Genomic DNA, 13,450 nt, shown 5'->3' on the forward strand with positions numbered 1-13,450 from the left:
AGATGCGTGGAACTATGAGTTGCCTGGCCATATAAGGAGAAAAACGGCTAGGCATTGCTAAAGGAGCTGGCCCCGCCCATGAAGGGAGGAATCGGGGAGGGTCCAAGAAGATTCTGTATAAAAGTAGGGAACAGCAACGGCTCGGGGAGGCATTTTGGGGAGCAGACAATAAAGAACAGCTCTGCTACATGTTGGCTCTCTGTTTGCTTATTCCCCGCTTCTGTCTCCGAAGTGGGGCCGGAGATGTCCGAAGGCTGGAGGAAGCTAGCAGCTCGCGGTAAGGTACTTTCGGTTTCCAGTGAGACTGCAATAAGTGGTGTGGCAAGAACCCCAACAGATCTGATGATTTTTCATTGTTTGAGAGACCCTGCAACATGGACACTTCTTCCACTAATGCATATTGACATATCAACAAAATCAAGCTTAATCTATGTGCAAGGAACCACACTAAATGCTAAATAATGTACAACAAAGACCAAAATACTCCTTGCTCTCAAGTGATTTGGTCATGGTCATATAGCCAGTTTGTGTGGAAGATAGAATTTAAATCCATGTCTTTTTATCCTGAGACTGGTTATTTTTCCAAGATGCCATACTATTTTGGGGGTAACTAAATGTCAATCAGATAAAATATAAACTTCTTTGTCAGGTATTGAAAGACATCCATAATCTGCCTTCAACTAATCTTGTTTCACAAAAATTTCCTTCATTGTCCTTTAATTTCTTTTTTTTTTTTCTTTTCTTTTTTTCTAGTCTTTAAATTTCAGACAAACTAGATAACACTTTCCAAGTCACATCCTTCCCTATCCTTCTTCTGTCATCTTCCCAGGTTGTTTTTCATTCTTGGAAAATACTCCCTCATTTTCTCTATCATTGCCTTCAAGATTTATTTCAGGTAATCCCAGAAAGCAGAAACTTTGTCTCCTGACAATTGAGAACCAATTGTACCTCTGGCATTTTCCTTAAAGAACTCTGTCTGGAACCCTGCTTTCCCACCATCACATTTAATATTTGAATCATATTTATCTGTGGTCTTCCTACATCTTGCCTATTAGACTGTAAACTCCATTATATATATATAAACATAGTTAACTATATGAGTATAATCTAGTTCCTACTTGTTGAATTTGATTTCATTTTGCAATAAGATATAGGAGAAGGGAGAAGCCATCCTATAACATGATTAAAGTAATTTTATCTTTTTTTTTTTTTTTTTTTTTAATTCTAGTTAACTTCAAACCCTTTGGTTTTATAAATAGAGTGGAGCAATAAGTCAGTGGTAACTGAATACATTCTGTTGGGTCTGTCTAGTTCTTGGGGACTCTAGCTTTCCCTTATCTTTGTCTTCGCTATATTTTATGGAGCTGCTGTGCTGGGAAAGCTGCTAGCACATTATCCTCACAGTCATTACAAACTCTCGCCTGCACTTTCCCAGTTACTTTCTCCTCATCAATCTCTCTTTCACTGATGTGTTTCAGGCTACCTTTGCTACTCCTAAAATGATTGCTGACTTCCTCAATGAGCACAAGACCATCACTTTTGAGGGCTGCATGTCTCAAATCCTTTTTTTACATGTATTTGGGGGCAGTGAAACAGTGCTTCTTGCAGCAATGGCCTATGACAGGTACAGGTATATTTGCAAACTCCTTAACTATATGACAATCATGAGCAAATATGTGTGCACTGCTTTGGTGGGGGTTTCATTGACTATTGGTATCCTGCATTCAGCAAGCCACTTGGCTTTCACAATGAACTTTCCTTTCTGTGGGCCTAACAAGGTAGAGAATTTCTTCTGTGACCTTCCCCTAGTGATCAAGCTTGCCTGTTTAGACACTTACTTTCTGGAGATCATGGTACTGACCAACAGTAGGCTGCTATTGCTCATCTGCTTTATCCTTTTCCCAATGTCTTACACAGTTTTCCTTGTCACTATCTGAGGTAAATTCTCTAAAGGGACCTCAAAAACACTTTTCACCCTGTCTGACCATACTGTTGTTGTGGTGCTTTTCTTTGGACCACTGATCTTCATCTACATTTGACCTATTGACAGTTTCTCCATTGACAAGTTTATTTCTATATTTTTCACCATCTTTATTCCATTCTTGAATCAGTCATCTATACTCTGAGGAATGAAGAGGTGAAGGCAGCCATGAGGAAACTGGGGAATCGGCACATAGATTTCAAGCAGATGTCCTAGGTATATCAGTATGATGAGGAAGTTCATTCCTGAGATGTTCAAATTGATTTTTATTCTGAATATATGATGTGTAATCATCATATTTCTGTTGTTTTTGTTGGCTTCTGAATATTATAGGGTTCAGCTCTGTAGAATTCTGCAATAGAGCTCATTGGTTTTGTGGATGCAGATGTATAGAATGAGTCATTATGATGAAATAGTATACAATAATACATTTATAGATCAGGAAAGGACTTTAAAAATCAATCATCTAGCCTAATTTTTTTCATGTTGCTGCTAAAAGAAAGAAAATTAGCATTTATATAGCACCTACTATGTGCCAGATACTGAGCTATATGCTTTACCAATATTATCATATTGGATCTTCATAACAACCCTAGGACATAAGTTCTGTTATTAACTCCATTTTATAATTAAAGAAACTGAAGTATGTAAGTTAAGTGATTTGGTCAATGTCACACATCTAGAAAGTGACTGACATCTTTCTGATTCCAGGACTAGTGTTTTATCTACTATAACACCAAGTTACATCACAAAATGATGACTGCCAAAGAAAGGATTAGAATTCATGCTTTCTGTTCCATTTCTACTATGTAATAGTAGAAATCCCAGAGCAAAATAGAAAAGATAGTGTACAAAGATCAAGTCTACCCCTGAGCTAGTACCAGGTTCTTCCTGGCCAACAGCTGAAGCTGTCTTTCTAAATAATGTATTTTCTTCTGTTGTTTTGTCATTTTAAAATATAATGTTCACATTTTACCTGTGGGAAACTGTCAGTGTGTGTTTTCTATTTGTTCCCTAGTATTGAATATAAATCATATAAGTAGACATCCTCTTTTTACAAACTTCTTGCCCCATAATTCATTTATTAAAGAAACACTTCCAAGAAATTATGTAATACACAATATTTTGTTGTGAGGGATGGGAAGGAACCTATAATATGCAACCTTGGTTACCATAAAGATTACTTTATTCTATGAAAATTGGAGTCAAGTAAGAAAGAAGGCAGTTTGAATACAAATCTCTTTTGAGCCTGTTTTGTTTAGGTGGCAGAAATTTGTACAAATCCTATCCAGTTTTCAGATAAGTATACTGGGTGATTTTGGTCTTCAGTTCTCAAGTGCCCTGTGAATAGACTGAACTCAGGGATCATTTAATTGTTTAGTTAGTTGTTCAGCAAATGGGAGAGAGCAGAATTTTTCTCTATCCAGTACAGAACAAATCCAAGATTTATTTTTCTTCTTTGTTTTGTTTTGTTTTTGTTGCAAATGATTGATAAGAGAAGAAAGAATGTGGATTAGCAGACCCAAAGATAAGAATCAAGATGGCCAGCAATTAAAGAGATGAAGTCCAAACTTTAATAGCAGAGAGAAGCTCATCAACCACATGGCCAGACCCAGCCAAGATTCACCTAACAGAGTGGAGGTTTGCTATGAAAAGACACACCCCTATAGAAATAATATGCTCAGTGGACAGCAGAGATGCAGTGACCAATAGGGAGCAGCAGAGAGCAATGTGAGTCTATCCCTATAGAAGATGGTACTACTCTGTATAACTATTTTGTATAAGTTGCCCAAGCCATGTGTGTGTTTTTGATAACTCATTTATTTTCTTTTTGTGTATATCTATGTCTTATACCTTCTTTATTCATATCCTGGCACACTGGTTCCTGCTGTAAGTGATAATATTATTGGCAATTTATTTGGTATTTCTTTTTGATTTTATATTTTTTATTTTGAATTAATGTGTTCTCTGACTATCAAATAACAATAAAATCCATTTTTAAGAGCTGGAAACTGACTCTGAGTCTTGTTAACAACCATTCAGTATTTTCAACTTGGAAGCTCACATTCAGGGTGAACTGGAACCCTCCTGTAAAAGAAGATTAAATTTTTTAGTGTGAGGTTAGGGCTCAGAAATCATCAAACTACAAATCAGTGTTAATTTATTGTTTTATTTTTCCCACTGTTTAGACTTAAGAAAGAGACAGAAAAAATGTTAATCATATAGATAAAATGTAAATGTGAGTCAAAAAGTTGGTTGGTAAATATTGACCAGTACCGTAATGCAAGAGGGGCCACAAGGCCTATGTAAGCATAGGCTAAAAGCACAATACCATTAACTAGTGGATTTGTAAAAAATAAACATAAATTTTGAGGGAATGATCATTTTGGGAGTGGTCACAAAAGAATATATTCATTATTGTACAGCAATTCAGCCAAGACTGTATTGTATTTTTGGATACTGATCAAAGTTCTCATATTTATAGTTGATTTATAAATGGTGGATCAATAGAAGGAAATCTGATGATTTTTTATTTATAGGGTCTATAAGGGAAGTAAAGAATCAAAGGCAAAGAAACTCTGTTTTTTCTTCAACTCAGCCTTATCACTGAAGGAAGATGCTTCATCATGCCTAAATAATTCAAAAGATAATATTAGCATCCCTCCTCATCTCAATTGTGGAAGCATGGCCTATCTGTGTTGGCAATAAAAATCAGGAACGTTAAAACAATCACCTTTAATTGTGCTTAATTACACTGGATACTATATCTTTAGGTTTTGAAATCCTTTAAGACAAGTAATGCTTCCTCATTTTGTTTATTCCTAGTACCTGACAATGCCTTACAAATAACAGGCTTAATTTTTTTTAATTTTTAAATTTATTTCAAACATATAAAATGAGAAAAGAAAGAAAATTCCAGGCACACAGTAGAAAATATGAGAAGATTAAATATAAAACAAGAAAACCTTTAAAATAAATATTCCACATTATTTTCAAAGCTAGCTTTTCTTTGCTTCCTTGTATTTTCTTTTATTTTGCATTGTGTACTTTTTGCTTTATTATTTACCCTTCTTCTCCTTTCTCACCCCTAAAGAAGACTGCAATTAGACACACATATGCATATACATATACACAAATATATTATATACATATCTATTAACATACACATATATACACATAAATTTAAAACCATTTCATGCTTATTTCCACTTACCATCTCTTTCTCTGAAAGTGAATAGCAAGTTCCTTCATAAGTTCAAGTCTTTCCGAGTTCTTCTACATAATCAATTATTTCTTATACCACAATAATATTCCAACCTAATAAATGAAAGATTGTCTGTGAAAAGTTTTTTCCCCCAATTTTCTGAATTATTTCTATTCTTGGCTACATAGGTTTATTTATATAAAGAAATTTTAATTTAAAATAATTAAAATTTTTAAAAATTTTTAAAAAAAGTAAGAAAATTCTTCACCTGAAAAAAACAAGAAAAATTATCCATTTTACACTTCAACTATGCTCTCACTTTTTAAGATAGTTTAAAATATGATCCTGCTGAATCTACTTTCTTTACATCTTTTTCCCCTGCTTTCTTTGAAGTTTCTGACATTTTATTCTTCATTTTAAACTTTATTATTATTATTTTTCCAATATAATAAAATATAACATTGAATAGTCAGGTAAAATAGTCATTTCTACAATAACAGATATTTAATGAATACTTATTTGATTGAATATCTTACCAAAACATCTAGAGCAATTTAGGGGTACACCTCCTTGGACAGTCACTTGTATCTTTTTCTGGAAGATGGACAAGGTGTGGTTCTGAACAAGGTGAAGGTGTTTAAAATTATGAGCACATATACTTTTAAAAAATATTTTATAATTATAACTTTTTTTTGACAGTACATATGCATGGGTAATTTTTTACATTATCCTTTACACTCACTTCTATTCCAATTTTTCCCTTTCTTCCCTCCACCTCTTCCCCTAGATGACAGGCAGTCTTATACATGTTAGATATATTATAGTATATCCTAGATACAATATATGTGTGCAGAACTGAATTTCTTGTTGCACAGGAAGAATTGGATTCAGAAGGTAAAACTAACCGGGAAGAAAAACAAAAATACAAACAGTTTATACTCATTTCCCAGTGTTCCTTCTCTGGGTATACCTGATTCTGTCCATCATTGATCAATTGAAACTGAATTAGATCTTCTCTTTGTCAAAGATATCCACTTCCATCAGAATACATCCTCATATGGTATTGTTGTTGAAGTGTATAATGATCCCCTGGTTCTGCTCATTTCACTAAGCATCAGTTCATGTGTCTCTCCAAGCCTCTCTGTATTCATCCTGCTGGTCATTTCTTACAGAACAATAATATTCCATAACATTCATATACCACAATTTACCCATCCATTCTCCAATTGATGGGCATCCCTTCATTTTCCAGTTTCTAGCCACTACAAAAAGGGCTGCTACAAACATTTTTGTACATGTGGGTCCCTTTCCCTCTTTTAAGATCTCTTTGGGATATAGGCCCTGTAGAAACATTGCTGGGTCAAAGGGTATGCACAGTTTAATAACTTTTTGAGCATATTCCAAAGTGCTCTCCAGAATGGTTGGATTAGTTCACAACTCCACCAACAATGCATTAGTGTCTCAGTTTTCCCACATCCCCTCCCACATTCATCATTATTTTTTCCTGTCATCTTAGCCAATCTGATAGGTGTGTAGTGGTATCTCAAAGTTGTCTTAATTTGCATTTCTCTGATAAATAGTGATTTGGAACACTTTCATATGAGTGGAAATAGTTTCAATTTCATCATCTGAAAATTGTCTATTCATATCTTTTGACTATCAATTGGAGAATGGCTTGATTTCTTATAGAGTCTGTTCTCTATATATTTTTGAAATGAGGCCTTTATCAGAATCTTTAACTGTAAAAATATTTTCCCAGTTTGTTACTTCCCTTCTAATCTTGTTTGCATTAGTTTTGTTTGTACAAAGAGTTTTTAATTTGATGTAATCAAAATTTTATATTTTGTGATCAATAATGATCTCTAGTTCTCCTTTGGTCACACACAAATTCCTTCCTCCTCTACAAGTCTGAGAGGTAAACTATACTATGTTCCTCTCATTTATTTATGATCTCATTCTTTAGGGCATATACGCTTTTGCGTTTAATTTTAATTATTAACACTCAAATCTGGGATTTACATAAAAACAACAAATCAAGTCTTGATTTGTAGGGAATTTAAATATCCAGGAAAGTGCTCAGTTATGTATAATTAAATTGAAAAGCCTCCCTTGCCAAGGCAAGACTTCTCCTAGTCACAAAGGAGGCTCATCACCAATCCCAAGTCTGACCAGTCAGCTTACAGTCCTTTTACCATGGGACATTGGTGAAGGGAGTTGAGGGAAGAAGGAGGTCTATTTGTTTGACTTACAAGATCCTCCCCAATCCAGGCAAGCAGCCACAAAGAAATGTCTGATAGCAGAGCAGAGGTTTTAATGGAGGATCACAGAAGGAAATTCACAAACAAAAGATTATTGACATATCCCTGTCTCTGGTTTCCATGAGACTAAACCTTAAAGGGAAGAGGACATTGGGCATCATAGATATATAGATTTACAATCAGAAGTGACAGAAGTCAGGTGTAGCTATCATGTAGACAGATGAAAAAAAATTAAATAAGTGAAGTGATTGGTCCAGAATCAAACAGCCAGCAAATATCTAAAGCAGTATTTGAATGCAGATCTTCCAAAATTCAACTATAAAAGTACTTCTTGCCTAAAGTTGTTGTTTCAAGGCTTAAATTAGAAAGTAAAAGATCATTGTAAACATAAAATGTTATAAAAAATATAAGTTGATTTTTAATCATTTAACACTTTCCAATCAGTGATATTTATTCTGGGTACATTGGAAAGTCTCATTTTCCACTAAGCCCACACTTTTGGGGGAAAAGAAAATAGAACTCTGAGTTTTCTAGGTTACTCATAGAAGTATATGAAATACAAGACAGTCTTTACTTCTCCTCTCTATTCTTTCATGCAGTTATTTTTATTTCTCACTGCCAGACAAAAAGAATTCTCAGCTACCATCTTCTTCCTAATTTTTCTTTCCAAATGGGCAGCATTCCAGTTGGATCATTGACTTATAACCATTCAACCAAGGCTAGTGTTGCCATGATAACATGACCAGTCCTGTTTTTGAACCCTAGAATTGTTTTTCTTTCTGGTTGTAGAATTTGAAAATAACAACAAGAAAAACAAAAGTTTTTATCCAATTGATACTTTATAACTACAAAATATTTTATAGACATTATTTCACTGCATCCTCACAATAAGCCATTGAGCTGGGTAACATAAGTATTATTAAGCTCAACCTGCAAATAAGAAAATTGAGTCTCAGAGAAGGAAGTGAATTGTCTCAGATCACACAGCTAAGTGTGTGGGAGAGTTGAATCCAGTTTTGTCTCTAAATGCTCTGAATATCTCTTTTAACAAATGGCTTATTCCTATATATAGTAATTAATTCATTTCTAAAGGATATTTTCCTCTTATATAAAATAATGAATATAAAACAACAATAATAGCCACAATAATAATAGTTAAAATTCATATAGCATTTTACAATAGGCCAGGAATTGTGTTAAACAATTTTTTAGGGAATTGAAGCTAAGTGACTTTGCTCAGAGTCACACAGCTAATGTCTGAGGCCAGATTTGAATTCGGGTCCTCTTAACTTCAAGGCTGGTGCTCTCTCCACTGCATTACCTAGCTATCCCTGTGCTAACCATTTCATAATTATTATTTCATTTGATCTTCACAAACAAATCATGGAAGACTGGTAGTATTATCATTCCCATTTTACAGGTAATAAAATTGAGGTAGACAGTGATTACCTTGCTCAGAGTCACATAGGTAGCAAGTGTAAGAAGCTAAATTTGAACTCAAGTGATCTTAACTACTATTACAGTGCTTTATCCACAACATGGGTTCATCACTGCCCAAGACCCTCCTTTATAGGAAATGAGTTGGGGGCACAAAAGTGAGGCAAATAATGAAATAATTCTATAAAACTTCTTCTTAAAGAACAAATCTTTTAATAAGGTATTTGGCTCTGCAATTTTCTAGCTGTGTTATGGGCAAGTAGCAACTTGTCTGATCCTTTATTTTCTCAATTGTATTAAGCATAATAATACTTGCACAATTTACCTCACAGGGATGTTATAAATTAAATGCTTGTTAACTATTAAGTATTATAAAATATTGAAACACCATTTTCTTTATTATTATCCATTACCTGTTCTTATTCAATGTTTGTTTGAAAAAGCACTCTAAATCATCCTTAGGGAGTCTTTGGCACTAAAACTCTTCCAGGTTTTTGAATCCTCCCCAGAACAAGATGACTTCAGCTGTCAAAGCATAGATCTCTAGAGTGTCTGCTGGTCATTGTGATTTTATGTCATCATTGACCTAATTAATCTCTAATTTTCAAGGGAAAGTATCTGCCTATATCTATGTCATTGAGAACAGTAAGACTGCAGCAGGTGGAAAACTTGAAACCAGAGAAGATACCCTATGTCCTGAAGAATGCTGCTACAATAAGATCAACTTTTTAACTAGTAAGTGAAGAGAATATAAAAGAAAGGGTGAGAAGGGAAAAATGTTGATTTAGTATCCTAAAGTGAAGGAAAGAAGGGCACTGAAATAGATTTCCAGAAACTCTTTCCCCCTTTAATCTTTTTAAATTCCATATAAATTTTCTCTAATTTTTTCTATGGTAGGTCTAGTTTACCTTTAATATTATGTCTGGATCTCTTTATATTTGACATAGAATTGAATCAACAACTTTTTGTCAGTTATTGTGACACTCTGTATTTGTTTGTCATCTGTGTGAATGGATTGGCCCTTGTAAAGAAAAAAAGAACCTATAATATTGATTACTATCACGAAAATGACTAGTATCATCATAGAATCATGGAGTTTTAGAGGTGAAAGGGACCTTGGAGATCATCATATCCAAACCTTTTATTATATAGTAGAAGAAATAATTGCAGTTTACAGAGGTGAAAGAACTTTCTGAAGGTCACCTAGTGGTTTAATCATGGCAGACTGAAGGTTTGCTGATTATCAACCCAATGGTTTGGGTTTTTGCTTTTGTTGTTGTTATTTGGGAGGTTTCATTATTAGAAAAATTTCTTTAACTATTTCTCTCTGTCTTCAACTTAATAAAAAAGATACATAAATGTAATAGGAATTTATCTGCATGATAATTCAAATATAGTCGATGACAAGGTCAAATGATAGATGCAAATGCCATTTGTTTAGCATTTGCTGTGAGCACACTGTGTCCCTGCATGAATTCTGATTTTGAGAGCCTTACAATATTTTTTCAATTTTTTGTAATTTAACAAAAATATTTTATTTTCAAATTGTGGCACAAATGAACATTTTCGTAACATAGTACAATAAATGAGATGGTTGCATAGGAAACTGCAAATCTACTATGTAAAACTTGCTATTTCCATTGAATATACAACAAATTTATCCTGAAAATTTCTTTTTTTCCCCTCCATCTCCCAACTAAAGGATACCATTAGAAACAAATAGGTACATGTAAAATAATCTTATGCATATTTATATTTATCATTTCTTTCTCTGGATACAGATAGTTTCTACTTTCACATGTCCTTCATTTGTATATTTCTAAAATCAAAATGTCTTAGTCATTTAACAAGCAAAAACCAAAGAAAATACATCTTCTATCTTCCAAATTCATTCAGCTGATGTTTTTACTATGAGAATTCAATATTCTCAATTCCCTACAAGGAAATCTATTAAAACCCACAAAATTAATATGCATTTAATAAAAGGAACTGTACTTCACCTGAAAATTAGAGGTGTTTTTTTTTTTTTTTTTTTTTTTTTTTTTTTTTTGTGGTGATTGCTATTCTGAATTCTGGAAGTTCTCCTTTGCAGACAAACTGCTGGGTTTCTTACGTTCACATTATTTGTTTTTAAATTTTTTATTGAGATCTTTGTTTCTATATTATCTTAATTACTTAAATCTATCTTCTCTCATCCAGCAAGCAATCTATTGTAACAATGAATAAAAAAGAAAAACAGTCCACCAAAACTAACACATTAACTCTGTGAAACAGTTTATGATATATTCCACATTCAGTAATGTATACATAAAAAAGGGCTTTAACCTTCTATTGTGTCATGGACCCCTTTGTCATTCTGATGATGCATATGAACCCCTTCCCAAAATCATGTTTTAAATAATTAGGGAAATTTAAAATTTCAGTTATAAGTTAGTCAAAAATATATTTTTCCCATCTAAATTTAAGGATGCTTTGAAATTTATCCATTGTTAGTCCATAAAACTGCAGCTAAGAAACTCTGTTCAAAAGCACCCTAGAAGCTGCCTCTTTGCCACAACTATGAGAATGAATGTGCAGACACTATCAAGTTAAATCGGGGCTGGAGGAACAGCTGCTTAAAACACCCCCATTATCTTGCTATTTGGGATGGTGGCCAGAGATTTGGTCTGGTAGCCATTGTGTTTTGTTACTGAAAATGACATATAGACATGTTCAGAGACCACAAATTGAAAAAAGTAACTCTTAGACAAAATTGTGAAGTATGTTGTCTTCACTATCTTTTCCACTATGTATCCTATACCTTCCAAATTTTCCTCTTTCAGAGTTTTCTCCAAGTACTCCCTTCAAAATTTCCTGGGACTCCATTTTCCTGGGACATCCTATTTAGCCTAGTTTCCCCCATTTTATTATCAATTCATGCTATCTTTTTTTCCCTTGTCCTTAAAGCTAGTTACTTCCACATTATTCTCCTTCTTATCAAACTTTATTGTCATTTATTGCATCCATTAAGGTTACGTTCTTTGTGCCTTATAAGGTGATGATTGATTACTCTAAGTAAAAGAGTACTTGTTAAAGTGCCAGTTACCGAATTTAAGTGACTTATCCATGATCACATAGGTAGGAAACACATCAGAATCAATAAGGAAAAAGATGATTAAACATTTTAAGTGAATTCCTAAGGTCCCATGACTATTTAAAAGGCAGAAGTGGGAATAAAAGTATTACAATACATTGTTTTGGTTAATATTCTCAAATCCAACATTTTATTTTTAAATTGGTAACCCATCATAAGGAAAAAGCTTTAATGTTGTGGAAGTCCCTATTAATCAAGCAATTTTCAAATCCCTGGAGTGGAATAAGGGAATCATTAACATTCCATCAGTACTATTGTCTAGAGGAAGATCATCTTCAAGAGGAAAATTCTGTCCCATAAGTGTTATCATCAAGCAAAACAGAGATCAGTATAGGTATCTCAAAATCCATTTTGTATTTGGAAGGAAGAATAGGAACTAGGATGGACATATTAAAGAAGATTAATCCTATTTTAGTCATGGGAAACTGGGGAACCATACCACATATAGTATGAGAAGTTTAATAAGGAAATTATTCCATGATGTATAGAGAAAAAGGGAAGACAGTCACAAAATCATAATATCACAAAAAGGAATTCAAAGATCAGAACGGGAATCTCCCTATATAATATCTCCATTAGAACTTTACTTGTAATTCTTTATTATTAAGAATTGACTACTGCTGCAAACAGCCTACTCCATTTTTAAATAACTATTTCTTCTTTTTGCATTGAGCTAAAATATTTCTCCTGATGTCTCTACAACTTTCATGCACTTTTCCTAATTTTGGCTTCTGATATCAAAAGAGAGTAAAAGAGAAAGAGTAACCTTCAATCAATATTCAGACACAATCAGTTTCTTTTTTGGGTATGGATAGGATTTTTCATCATAAGTCTTTCAGATAAGTCATGGATAATTGTAGTGATGAGAACAGTATAGTCATTTACAGCTGGTCATCCCAGAACATTACTATTACTTTGTAGACGCATACTTCACTTTGCTTGAATTCATGGAGGATTTTCCAGGTTTTTTTCCTAATCACATCTTACTTATCAAGATAATAATTTCTTTAAAAATAGAATTGAGGATGGAAACTAATGTATTTTGACAAGAAGCAATAAAATGAATCAAAGAGAAAGAAAAATTAGAAGAGAAAGAAAACTCACTCACTGTGAAAATTACTGACCTGAAAAAATGATATAGGAGATATAATTTAAAAATCATTGGATTATCTGAAATCTATGATAAAAAACAAACAAACGAAAACAAACAAACAAAAAAGAGCCTAGAAATTATCTTTCAATAAATTATCAAGAAAAATTGCCTTGATATTTGAGAAGCACAGGGCAAAATAGTAATCACCTCTGGAAAGAGATCTCAAAATTAAAACTCCCAGGAATATTTTAGCCAAATTCCAGAATCCACACGTCAAGGATAAAATATTGCAAATAGTCAAAAGGAAACAATCCAAGTATTTTGGAGCCACAGTCAGGATAAC

The 13,450-nt window shown here is 33.4% G+C and overlaps 1 pseudogene; it reads left to right on the forward strand.

Moving 5' to 3' along the window:
* The first annotated feature begins 243 nt into the window (after positions 1-243).
* LOC141552777 (olfactory receptor 4K1-like) lies at positions 244-2,197 on the forward strand (annotated as a pseudogene).
* The last annotated feature ends 11,253 nt before the right edge of the window (positions 2,198-13,450 follow it).

The sequence above is a fragment of the Sminthopsis crassicaudata genome, chromosome 2 (assembly GCF_048593235.1).
Source record: "Sminthopsis crassicaudata isolate SCR6 chromosome 2, ASM4859323v1, whole genome shotgun sequence".
Classification (NCBI taxonomy): domain Eukaryota; kingdom Metazoa; phylum Chordata; class Mammalia; order Dasyuromorphia; family Dasyuridae; genus Sminthopsis; species Sminthopsis crassicaudata.